Source organism: Lutra lutra, chromosome 4 (assembly GCF_902655055.1).
Source record: "Lutra lutra chromosome 4, mLutLut1.2, whole genome shotgun sequence".
Taxonomy (NCBI): Eukaryota; Metazoa; Chordata; class Mammalia; order Carnivora; family Mustelidae; genus Lutra; species Lutra lutra.
In genome coordinates this window covers 53158366-53172016 of record NC_062281.1, presented here as the reverse complement: position 1 = coordinate 53172016, position 13651 = coordinate 53158366, and the positions used below count along the sequence as shown (strand labels likewise).

The following is a 13651-nucleotide window of genomic DNA, read 5'->3' as shown; positions in this document are numbered from 1 at the left end:
TATTCATTAGGCAAGGGGCACAGGAAGCAAGATGATGTTCAGCTCCCCCAGTATAATTCCTTAGCCCTTTGCTCTCTCACTGGAAGAAATGCTGACTCAGGTTAACAGATGAAGTCTATATTGGTATTTCACTTAGGAAGAGCTTTTTAAGTCAGGAAAGATCTTAATTTTATGATCTGTCATGGCCTGAATGCCTTTTCCAAGTTCTTATGTTGAAGCTAGCCCTCAGTATAGCTATATTTGGAGATGGGACCTCATAAGGAAGTAATTAAGTTTGAATGAGGTCAAAATGGTGGGGTCCTAATTCAGTTGGTTTAGTGTCTTTACAATAAGACACACCAGAGTCTGTTTTCCACTGGATATTTTTTCCTGCTTTGTCAAAGTTTATTTGACCATAGAGTTGAGAGTCCATATCTGGACTCTCTACTCTGTTGCAGTGGTCTATGTTTCTGTTTTTGTGCCAGTACCATGCTGTCTTGGTGATCACAGCATTGTAGTAAAGTTTGAAATCAAGTAATGTGATGCCCCCAGCTTTTTCTTTTTCAACATTTCCTTAATGATTTGGAGTCCTCTGTTTCCATACAAATATTAAGATTGTTTGTTCCAGCATTTTGAAAAATGCTGGTGGAATTTTGATCAGGGTGGCATTGAAAGTATAGATTGCTCTGGCATACAGACATTTTAGCAATGTTTATTCTTCCAATCCATGAGCATGGAATGCTTTTCCATCTTTTTGTGTCTTCTTCAGTTCCTTTCATGAGTGTTCTATAGTTCCTCAAGTACAGATCCTTTACGTCTTTGGTTAGGTTTATTCCAAGGTATCTTATGGTATAGAAGAATGAAACTCGACCACTCTCTTCCATCATACACAAAGATAAACTCGAAATGGATGAAAGACCTCAACGTGAGGCAGGAATCTATCAAAATCCTAGAGGAGAACATAGGCAGTAACTTCTTCAACATTGGCCACAGCAACTTCTTTCAAGACGTGTCTCCACAGGCAAAGGAAAAAAAAAAGCAAAAATGAACTTGTGGGACTTCATCAAGATAAAAAGTTCTGCACAACAAAGGAAACAGTCAACAAGACAGAGAGGCAACACATGGAATGGGAGAAGATATTCACAAATGACATTACAGAAAAAGGGCTGATATACAAGATCTATAAAGAACTCCTCAAACTCAACACCCAAAAAGCAGATAATCATATCAAAAAATGGGCAGAAGGTGTGAACAGACACTTCTCCAAAGAAGACTTAGAAATGGCTAACAGAAACATGAAAACATGTTCATCATCATTAGCCATCAGGGAAATTCAGATCCAAATCACATTGAGTTACCGGCTTACACCAGTTAGAATGGCAAAGATTAACAAGACAGTTAACAACAAGTGTTGGAGAGGATGTGGAGAAAGGGGAACCCTCTTACACTGTTTGTGGGAATACAAGTTGGTGCAGCCACTTTGGAAAACAGTGTGGAAATTCCTTAAGAAATTAAAAATAGAGCTACCCTCTGATCCCGCAATTGCATTACTGGATATTTACCCCAAAGATACAGATATGGTGAAATGAAGGGCCATCTGTACCCCAATGTTCATAGAAGCAATGTCCACAATTGCAAAACTATGGAAAGAACCAAGATGCCCTTCAACAGACAAATGGATAAAGAAGATGTCTTATATACAATGGAGTATTAGCCATCAGAAAGGATGAATACCCAACTTTTGTATCAACATGGATGGGACTGGAGGAGATTACGCTGAGTGAAATTGGTTAAACAGAGAAAGTCAATTATATGGTTCCACTTACTTGTGGAGCATAAGAAATAACATGGAGGACATTAGGAGAAGGAAAGGAAAAGTGAATTTGGGTAAATTGGAGGGGGAGATGAAGCATGAGAGACTGTGGACTCTGAGAAACAAACTGAGGGTTTTGGAGGGGAGGGGAGTGGGGGTATGGTTGAGCCTAGTTGTGGGTATTAAGGAGGGCACGTATTGCATAGAGCACTGGGTGTGGTGCATAAACAATGAATCTTAGAACACTGAAAAAAAGAAAAGGAAAAAAAAAAAAAGACACCAGAGAACTCTCACTGCATACACATACTGAGGAAAGATATTGTGAGAATCCAGCAAGAGAGAAGCCAACTACACCTTAGGAAGAGACCTCTTAGCAGGGGCTGAATTTGCTGGTACCCGTGATCATGGACTTCTGGCCTCCAGATCTGTGAGAAAATAAATTAATCTTATTTTAAGCAACTCAGCCTGTAGTTTGTTATAGCAGTCCTAGAAGGCTAACACATGCTCATATAGTTATACTGCTTTTGGGACACTTTCTAGGAAGTCATGGCTAATAAATTTATGGATTATAGTTTTTACCATACCTGTCTTTGAAAACCAGGTATATTCTGATAAAAGGAAGGAAAGGAATCTGCTGCCAGCAAAAATACTTTCAGCATACTTACAGGGAGATTGTGAGAAGGAACACATGCATGCTTTCTTTTCTAGGAGTGTCCCCCACTAAAATCTCTTTCCAGATACAGGATAGAATGGATTGAAAATCTTCTGCTTATAATTCTTATTTCACTGTTTACACATTTCTTTTATTCTGTTTAAGATATGTTTGTTATATGTTTGTTATCAGAACCTATAAAATAATACTTTTTAAAATAGTTGTATAGTTTGCTTATTATATGAAAACATTTAATTTTATAGAATTTTTAACATTGATAGACATCTCAAGTATTTGTTAACAAACTGCAATATGTTTTATATTTAACTATATTTGACTAGTTAATTGTTTAAACATATTTACTCTCTTCCTCTCATCTTCATGGCCCTCTTTGATTTTGGGTTCAGCTATATGACTTGCTTTAGTCAATAGAATGGTCAGAAGTAGCTGTTTGCCAATTCCCAGCCCAGGCCCTGGGAAGTCCTGCATGTTTTTGCTTGCTTTCTGGAGCTTCTGTTATCAACCTGGAAGGAATATGGCCAGACTAACACTCTGGATTCAGGAAAAGAGAGTAAGATAATGTGAAGCAAAGCCAGAGTTCTGTTGCTGGATCTAGGCTACATCAGACAAAGACCCTCATATGTATGACTAAGCCTTGTCTTTAATCAGTAGAGCTGCTCAGTTAGGAGAAGGAAAGGAAAAGTGAATTGGGGTAAATCGGAGGGGGAGATGAAGCATGAGAGACTGTTAACTAGACCAGTTAACAAATGGATGAGAGTAAATTATTCTTGTTTCATTAGAAATTTCTTTATTCTTACTTATTTTTATTAAGCACCAGCTTAATACTACATAAAATTCAAATCATCCTTCAATAATCCATTCTTCCCTCCCCAATACAAATTCTTATTAAAGAGCTCTTCAAGTGAAGACATGCTCTCTTCTCTCTTCTGCATAAAACTTTATCAAATAAAGGCAAAGAACTGTGTATATCTTGCTGTAAAATGCTGCCCACATCTGTGGAAAGTATCTACCCAGGCTCTTTTCACTGTCCAGGTCCTGAAAGTCTCTTTTTCATGAGCTGTCTCTTTACAAAACAAGTCCACCAGTTGCTATGTTTATCGTTCTGAGGGTCAAAAACTTTGTCACAAATCTCTGTCCAGTTGCTTGTCTCAACTGCTTTAAGTAGGCCCCTATCGCCTTACCTTCCTATTCATTTGCTGGGGTGGCATAAATTACATTAAGTGGAAAACCAGGCTCTAGGAATGGGAAAATTAGTGATTCCTAGTGCATACATTTCTTTTTCACCTTGACTTTTGGAATTGCACTTTTGGAGATTCTTTAGACACTCAACAAAAGTGTAGAGAATTATATATATCAAGGTTCTATTAGCTTCATTTTTAATCTTACAGTTTTTGAAGAAGACATTGGCCTTGAAGTAATAGATGGCTTCATCCACAATGCCTATATCTTTTGTCTCTCTAGGGATGGGTCCTTTGAACTGACTTCTGATAGGCAACAGTGCCATGTTTCCAATGATTTTGGTGTCAGGGTCCATGAGAGAAGAGTGGTAAGCTGGGATCTTGGCGATGCCTGGGTTTCAAGCTAGACAAGGAAATTAGGGTTCGAGCCTGGTGCTTCCAGTCTGGTGGCTGAGGCCTAAATTTTTCATGTTTTAAGTGACTGAATGGTTTGTTACAGAGTATTTTGTGGTAGTGGCTACAAAATGTATGCCTATATGAGGGATATATTTTTAGAACTAGAAATGTTGGGACAATGAATATTTCCCTCATTCAGTACATTATACATTTCATTCTTTATTGATATTCTTGATATATGTTTCATGATAAAACTAAGTCAGTATGTGTCTCCATTTATAGTTCCCACATTTGGAAATTTATCCAAACATGACACTGTCCTGAAAACATTAATCTTACTAGTGTGTTCTTAACTTTATTTGTTGATTGCGTCTTTCTATATATATTATAGACGTGGATATCTTATTTTTACAGAAGCATGGAAGTTCAAGATTATATAGTCTACTGTGTAGAATATGAAGTCAAATACATGAGTTCTGTCTCTACTGAACACTCTTCTTTATAGAAAAGTTCTAGGTGTGTATACCTTCCTGAAAAGAATTTGGGTATGATCTGTGTGCCCCTTTATTGGTATATGGAGCGTTAGGATTCTGTACAGTAGAACACAAAACTTACATTCTACAAATAGTTAAATTATTGATGATGTTTTTTGGTCAGTGTTAAGTACTGCGGAAGTGAACTACATTTGTTAAACTTCTTTCTTTACCCAAGAAAATATCTGTCTTCTCAGATTATTGATGCACATGCCAGTGTACATAATCAGAAATATAGTTGTGTCTTAGATACTTGCCAGAGAGTAAACTATGGACCTGAGAGCTGCTTAATAGCTATAACCACATTGTAAAGAACTTTATTTGCTTAAGCATAGCTGATCCACCTATATCTCTAGACATTGTAAGTACCTGTCAAGAGCTTCAGAGAGCTCTTGTGTTTATGTGGATCACACTGGTTTCCTACCCAGTTCCTTGTTACTGAATTGTTTGGTGAGTTGTCATCATCCTATACTAAGAGATATTAGAAGAAACTTCTCTGTGAAGGTCACCGTACTTATTTTGAGTTTTTGATATTGTTTAGTATATAATAGGGTCCTCTCTTTGAAATCTCATAGTATTTTTTTTTTCATTCCTACTTGTGCAACCATATTTTTCTTTGTCTCAGATTTTCACATTTTAAATTCTTTGGGATTATATGCTAATTGTATTTTTGAAAGCTACTCTGAGACTTATAATTACATAGCAAAGTATTAAATGTGGATGTAAATAAAAACCTGGTTGAAGTGTGATTAAAGTTAGACAAACATCAGGATGTCCTTTCTATATGACATTAAATTATGAGACAGAGATGGATTCTTCCACACACTTCATTCCTCTGCATAGCTATTAACTTAACTGCCTATTCCTTTTGTCACTAGGTTAATAAAAACAAATGTGTAGAACTGCTACCTGATTCTCTTTTCCTCTTCGTAATATAAAGGAGAAAGTATGGTCCAGAGAACAGTTGCAGAATGATATTCACAAAATCTGTCAAGCCTCCCCACTGATTCATGACATGTTGTGGCCCTTAATACACTAAAAATTATATAATGCACCCAGATTTTTATTGGGTAGGAAAAGAGGAAACATCTTGCAAAGAGCCATTACTCTTGTACAGCAATTCAAATGGTTGTCTTATTTTTTGTTAGACTCAAATTGTCTATGCAAATGCCCCAAGTCAGTATTTCCAAACCATGCAGGTATCAGGAACATATACCTCATAAGGTGAAAATAGCCAATGATTAAAAGTTTAAAAAATAAAAATACATGTAAATGTTTTTAATTATCTCTATAAATGCAAATTATTTTTGGACATATTGTAAAACATTCCATTTTTCTCTGTACAGAAATCTTTATGTCATTTGAACTATATAAGATTTTGAGATCATTCTTTGGCTCAGTGTAACCTGCCCAAATTAGCTAAGTAGATTTTTTTTTTAAAGAAACAAACAAAAGAAAAAATACAGTAGTTAAAGAATATTTATTTGTTTTGGAACACACACACAAGATTTGTTTTTAAGGCATGCCTAAATATTACTCAGATTCTGTGGTATTTATATTTTTGCTTTTATACATTGCATAGTATTTGTCTTTGTTATTGGATTTTTACTTCACTTTGCTTTTTAAACACTAAGTTATTGTATTCACTAAATCATCACCTCTTTTTATTATGAAATTATCAAATTAGAATAAATAAAACAAGATTAGCCTTACAGAATAGGTTATAATATCAGATATTAAATTTGAATATTGGGATGCCTGAGTGGCTCATTCAGTTAAGTGTCTGCCTTTAGCTCAGGTCATGATCCCAGGGTCCTGGGATTGAGTCCCACAGGGCTAAGGAAAAGCAGGTGGGGAGCCTGCTTCTCCCTCTGTCTGCTGCCCTCCCCCCGCTTGCTTGTGCTCTCTCTCTCTCTGGCCAATAAATAAATAAAATCTTTAAAAAAAAAAAAGTTTGGATGTTATCCCATTGGTCTGAAGAGGAAATGCTGCTCAGTGCAAGTTGATCTCATTGTGTGTTTGAGAGTGGTTGAGGGAGAATAATCAGAAAGATTACTGAGTATGAAGTGCCCAGGACCAATGATCATAGGAGAGTATTCTAAATGATCAAATGTTGACTTTCAAAAAGTGAGGATATGGTAATTGTTGTAATTTCCAGTTTGAAACTTCCATTTGACAATGTTGTGATGTTGTATATTCCCGAAAAATAAGTGAAGACTTAATATTTGCTTGTTAGTTAGCCCATAGCTCTCGACAGAAACATCACTTCCCCAGAGCAGTCTTCCTTGATAACCTCATCACCCTGCTGGTCTAAGTCGAAATTTATTTAGACCTCCTCGTCTAAAATTTATTTATTTTTTACTATACTTTCAAAGAACCATGTTCCTTCCCTTTGTTGTAATTAAATGCTCACTTGTACATTTATTTATTTGAAGGTAAGTCCTTTTCTAAAGGTTTTATCACTAGAATCTGTACAATGTAAGGACTAAATAAATGATGCTTAACGTTGTGAACAACAAAAAGTGATTATTGTTAAATTCAAAGAGGTTGCTTTCTTTTCTATCAGAACATATTTTTTTCTTCAGAATTCTGGCCTGATGGTGGATGCATGATTGTTTCTTATTTTAAGACACGTATGTTACTACATGTTACTACGTGTTTTCTTTCATATATATAGCATATATTATATTTTAGAAAGAAATTTTCTATTATCATTAATATGGCTGATTAGGTATTGGAACTTACCTTCTGTTGTGAGACATTTCTGTTTTAACTTTATGTCTTCTGAACTGAGGGTACTGGCAGGTTTTGTCAGCTGTGTTTGAAATGCAGACATCTTTGGAAGTTAGAGGGAATAATTTTTTTTTTTCTTGACTAGGAATATAAAGACAGTAATTCCTTACAGGCAAAACTGGACAGGTTTTAAAATCTTTAAAAGATTAAGAGTTTCTTAATTTTGAGTTTCCTTAGTTATGACAAAGATTCTTATGTATGTAACAAAGACTCCTACCTTAGCCTGCCTCTGCATTATCCCATGGAACTTGGAAGAGCAGGAGTAACCAAAGTGGATGTGAGCTAGTGTTGTTTGCTATGGCATAAATAATAAAGTAAGTCCATTTGGACCTCTCTCTTTTCCAGGGTGTCTTGCAGAACAGAAGTAAATGCCAATGTCCTTTGGATGAAGGCCCACTAATCATAGACCTGAGAGAATTCCTACAAATAACTGGCTAAAGAAAAGGAATAGCTGACCATGAGAGAATCAAAAACAAAATAAAAACACTAGAAAGAGGAAATAATCTGCAAAAACTTCAACTGTTGGAGCTATCAGGCATATATTATTGAATTATAATACTTAGTATATTTGAAAGAAGACAAACTTGAAAAGATATTCAGAATACAGGAAGCTATAAAAAAGGACCAACAGATTTGAAAAATAACCAAAAAGAATATCTGAGAATAAAAGACAGAACAATTGAAAATAAAACTGAATGACTTAATGGATGCATTTAGCAGTTAATTAGATGAACAATAGGAAAATTAGTGGACTACAAGATTGAAGAAAAGAAATTCTCTAGAATATACAACAGAGGTAATAAGAGAAGGAAACCATAAAAAAGAGATATAAAAACCATGGAGTATTAACATAAGAAATTTCAACATACGTCTAATTGGAGTTCCAAAGAGAGGAAAGAGAAATTGGAATATAAACAATATTGTAATACATAATGTTTGGGATATTTTTGGAAATAAAAACACCAATCCTCAAATTTAGGAGTAACAATTAGTAAGTAACAACTTCTCAGTATTAACAGTAGAAACAGCAGAAGCCAACGAGCATATATGTTAAATGTGTTAAAAGAAAATAAGGGCTAACCTAGAATTCTATACTAAGTGAAAGCAAATATCTAGAATTAGGGGTAAAAAAAAAAGACATCTTAAATCAGCAAAATTTTCCCACCAGTAGATCCTTATAAAGGGAAAATCTGAAAGATATATTTCAGGCAGAAGTGATACCAAGTGATACATGGTGAGAGGGATGAATAATGAAAGAAGTGGTAAATATGTAGTAAATCTAAGTGAACTTTAATATTTTAAAAGCAAATAATATTGTTTTGTGAGTTTTAAAGGCACAAGGTAGAATTAAAACAAAAAACAATAATGTTTAAATGAGGAAGAATAGTAATTGGTGTTCTCATAGGATCAAAGAAGAGAATAAATATACTGGTTAATTTTCAACATTGATCAGTTATATATGTGTGTTGTAATTTCTAGACTAATCTTAAGGGAATAGAATAGGGAGCATACAGTCTAATGTAGTAAAGGAAAAAAATAATAGATTTTGAGAAAAAATACCTGCTCAAAAAATGACCGAAAGGCAATAATGGAGAGAAGGAAGAACAAAGAAGAAATAAAATTGAAGTGAGAAATTAGATGGCAGATATAGACCCAAATATATCTGTAATTAAATTAAATGTGAATGAAATAAATGTTCCATGTGAAAGCTTAAAAAAAAAATCTGGCTTCATAAAAATATGAATTTTAATTAAATACATTTAAAAGATCATATCTAAAGTATCAGAAATGAGAAAACTGAAAGTAAAAACGTGAAAAATAGGGGCATCTGGGTGGCTCAGTTGGATAAGCATCTGCCTTTGGCTCAGGTCATGATCCCAGGGTCCTGGGATTGAGCCCCACGTGGGGTTCCCGCTCAGCAGGGATTCTACTTCCTCCCCTCTCTCTGTCCCCTCCCCCATCCTTGCTCGCGCTCTCTCTCAAGTAAATAAATAAAATCTTAAAGAAAAAAGGTGAAAATAATACAATGCTATTTGGTGTGATATATTAATATGACCCCAAATAAATTTAAAGTAAAAATCATTACTAGACATAAAGAAGGTCATGTTATAAGGAGAAAAAAATAAGAATATATAAAAATTTTGACTTATGGATCTTACAACAGCCTCAACAATTTTGATTGACAGAACCAATACCTTGTAAAATGTTTTGGAGTCATGGCATCTAAATGAAAATCCATTTTTTATTTATAATATTATACATTGAAACTTCCAGATATTTTCAGAAGTTTATGATATACATCAGTTATCTTATTGCTAGAAAATATGTTGAAAATGGCTATTTAATTTTCAAATGTCTATTATTTATAGATGTCAACCACAGAATTATCTGATAAAGTTTGATTAAAATTATAACCATATTTGTCACAGAGATTTAGTTTGTAGTTTTTCTTTGCTATTGCTAAAATGATTGATCATGTCTTGCTCTGGTACTCTTAGTCTGAACTAATTCTTTTTATACTGTATTCCTTTTCAGTTTGGTATAAATATTTGTTTTTTCTTATTGTGTTGCATAGAGAAGCATTTGTTTAATAATTAGAGTCTGTGGATTAAGTATTGTGATAATAGATTGAAATTTAGATTTGGCTTTTTTTTTTTTTTTTTTTTTTTAAGCACTTTAGTTTTGGCAGTCTTTGTGATTTGAGGTGAGACCTCCCAGGACTTTGGCAACTGGATTTAGAAAAGGAAGGGACTAGAAGAAAAGATTGGTTAAGCCCTTGTTAAGTAACAATAGTAATAATAATGTTAATGTTAACAATAATCATTATCACTACTGCTACTCTAACTTCTGTGCCTCTTCTTAATGCTACTGTATATTGTATTCATTCATGTTTTAAAGATTATTGGTGGGGTACCTGGGTGGCTCAGTGGGTTAAATAAAGCCTCTGCCTTCAGCTCAGGTCATGATCTCAGGGTCCTGAGATTGAGCCCCACATCAGGCTCTCTGCTCAGTTTGCTTGCCTTTTCTCTCTCTGCCTGCCTTTCTGCATACTTGTGATCTCTGTCTGTCAAATAAATAAGTAAAATCTTTAAAAAAGAGTAAAGATTATTGGTTTGTAAACATTTTGAACATATTCTAGATACTGTGTCCTTACTAGTTATATACATTGAAAATACAAAATTCCTTTGGATAGACTGTCTCTTGTGGGGCAATTTGTTAAAGGAAACATTGATTTTAATATAATAAGTTTTGTTATTATTTTATTTTAATTAAAAAAATATTTATTTATTTATTTGTTAGAGGGAGTGTGTGTATGAGAGTGGAGAGGGGTAAGGGAAAGAATATTTAAGCATACTCCACACTGAGCATGGAGCCTGAAGTAGATAGAACTCAGTCTCAGGACCCATGAGATCATGACCTAAGCTGAAACCAAGAGTAGGCCACTTAACCGACTGAGCCACCAAGGTGACCCTATTATTTTGTTTTAGAATTTGTGTTTTTTTGCCTTGTTAAAAGAAACTATGTGATATTTCTTTCTATTTACTTAATACTTATTTTATAAAATTTCTATTTATTATTTATATTCTTTAATAGAGTTTTGCACTTTTGTATGGAATGTACCATATATAGTCCAGAGTTCTTGTAATTTAAGCTTCTTAGTTTATAAATCTTTTAAATTATGTATTCTTTCCTTTTTTTCCCCCCTCTAATTTATTGGAACTCTCATTGTTTTAAAATATTGATCCTTGTTATCTGGCAATCTTGTTGAAGTCTTATATTAATTCTAATTCTTGTCTGTATATTATCTTGTGTTTATTATGTAGATGATATCATCTATACATAATAGCACTCTTTACAATTTTTTTCAACTTTACATCTCTTGTTGCTGTTTAAATTTTCTTTTTTTTTAATTTGGATAAGACTTCATTATATAATGTGTTAAAACAATGGCCCTAATTAATATCTTTGTCTTTTTAAATGGAAATATTTCTAACAAATCACTGTGAAGGATGAGGTTTTCTGAGGGTTTTGTAAGTCCTAAGACCTTTCTGTTATACCATACTGCCTTAAAAGATTGTATCTTTACATTTTTGAGAGAAAATAGACTTAATCATTTATGGGAGGAAAGTCAATGATGCTCTTTGGAAATATGAGAAAATGTATGGATTTTCTCTACAGGAATAAAATGGACTTTTGACATCAACAGAAATACTTTGTATACAATTTTAGAGGCTCATGGGTCTGTTAAATTTCCTTTAATGACTCAAAGTTAAGATTCTTTGGTATAAAATAAATTTATTCATTAAAATATTTAAGAAATTTTATTGACTACCCTTTATATGGCGATGACTAAAATGCACTGGGTGTGTAGAAAAGAGAACACTGAAACCCATGAGCTCTAGATACTCATGATATAAAACATAAATTAATGTAGGTGTTAAAATACAGTAAATGAGACTTTTGAGGAGAATATATGAATTCTTATCTCAGTGACTTCTTTGAGTGTTTTAGTGAAAGTGCACAATTGAATTTCAAATACTATTTGTTACAGTTTAGAAGTTCCTGATATGAATAAACATTAGGCCAGGCAAATGAGAATGAGTTCATATAATAATAAATGATTATATTCTATTTAGCCTCTCTACTCCCGTTAGTTTTTTCTTTTCTAAATTGCACTATATATCATCATATTACACTGGTACATACTTAAGAGGCTTTATTTTGGTTGAGCCAACATATTGGCATTCAGTTTTTTATTAGCATTTTTGCAAAAATGTCTGTAGGTCATTTTTCTCAAAAGGAATAAAGAATCCCTTTGGCTTTTTTGGAAGAAGCTTTGTCAGCCTTTGCCTTCTAAAACGTTGTTGACAACTTGAAAATAAATAAATGCATAAAATGCTTTGGTTGAACTGATTGTAGTGATGGACAAGGCACCTTCTCGAGGGAAGTATGGCCGCAGGCTTGCTGCACTGAGGATGGATTTAAAGTCTGGAACTTTATCTTACCTGCAGTGCTTATTGCCTCTTGGCATGAAGAGCAGATGATTATTTTCACTGGACCTCTCAGCTGCTTCTCAGGCCTCCTGCACATTTTACCAGTTTATATAAACTCAGAGGAGGCATTCTGCCTGTGGCTGGATTAACCTCAGTTTTTCCTGGATCTTTAAAAGGAAGAAGTCAAATTGGTCCAAGCCTTCTTGGGTGTATTTCTAGTCCATCGGTCTTTTTTTTTTTTTTTTTTTTTTTTTTATTTGACAGAGAGAGAGATCACAAGTAGACGGAGAGGCAGGCAGAGAGAGACAGAGAGAGGGAAGCAGGCTTCCTCCTGAGCAGAGAGCCCGATGTGGGACTCGATCCCAGGACCCTGAGATCATGACCTGAGCCGAAGGCAGCGGCTTAACCCACTGAGCCACCCAGGCGCCCCTCCATCGGTCTTTTGTTTTTTTTTTTTTTAAAGATTTTATTTATTTATTTGCAGAGAGATCACAAGCAGGCAGAGAGGCAGGCAGAGAGAGAGGAGGAAGCAGGCTCCCCGCTGAGCAGAGAGCCCGATGTGGGGCTCGATCCCAGGACTCTGAGATCATGACCTGAGCCGAAGGCAGCGGCTTAACCCACTGAGCCACCCAGGCGCCCTCCATCGGTCTTTTGAAAGGAAGTTGCTTACACCTGTTTCTAGAGAGGTTTCAGGAGGGAATTTTCATTTCAAATGATTAATACATGCAGTGGCTTCCTCACTGACAGCTAATGCTAAAAATAATACATAGAAATATTCTTCTAAACTAAGTTTACAGCATGTTTTGGGGCAAAACATAAGTAAATTTGCATATGGATTGTGACTATCAGTTCATACTTAAATTTTTATATGTGTAAGAAGCTAAAAGATTTGGGGAAAGAACAACTATTATACAGTATAATAAAAACACTCGGTACATCTATTACTACAGAAACTTAGGATAGCCCATCAACTGACTAATCCTCTTATATGATCTTGGATATAACTATGTTATATGTCAACCAGTTTTTTACCTAGGATTTGTAAAATTAACTATCAGTTAATTAAACTAAAATGAAATCCATTCCATAGTTTAGTTCTGAGTTATTCCTTTAATGTTTAATGTTCACATAAACTGTTGGATCATTAGTTCATGCCCAGTCTTGAACTTGATCTAAGACTTGAAGCCTTGATTTTTTGTTTCATGAATATTTAATTGACAGAACTCTTTTTCTCTTACAGTGTGAGTGAGTGTGGAACATATTCTTTATTGCTAAAGTTATCCGTTGTGCTT

General features: G+C 34.5%; 1 pseudogene; it reads right to left on the bottom strand.

Moving 5' to 3' along the window:
• Window positions 1–3305: 3305 nt before the first annotated feature.
• Window positions 3306–7408, bottom strand: LOC125097259 (actin-related protein 2/3 complex subunit 3-like; annotated as a pseudogene).
• Between the last annotated feature and the right edge of the window lie 6243 nt (window positions 7409–13651).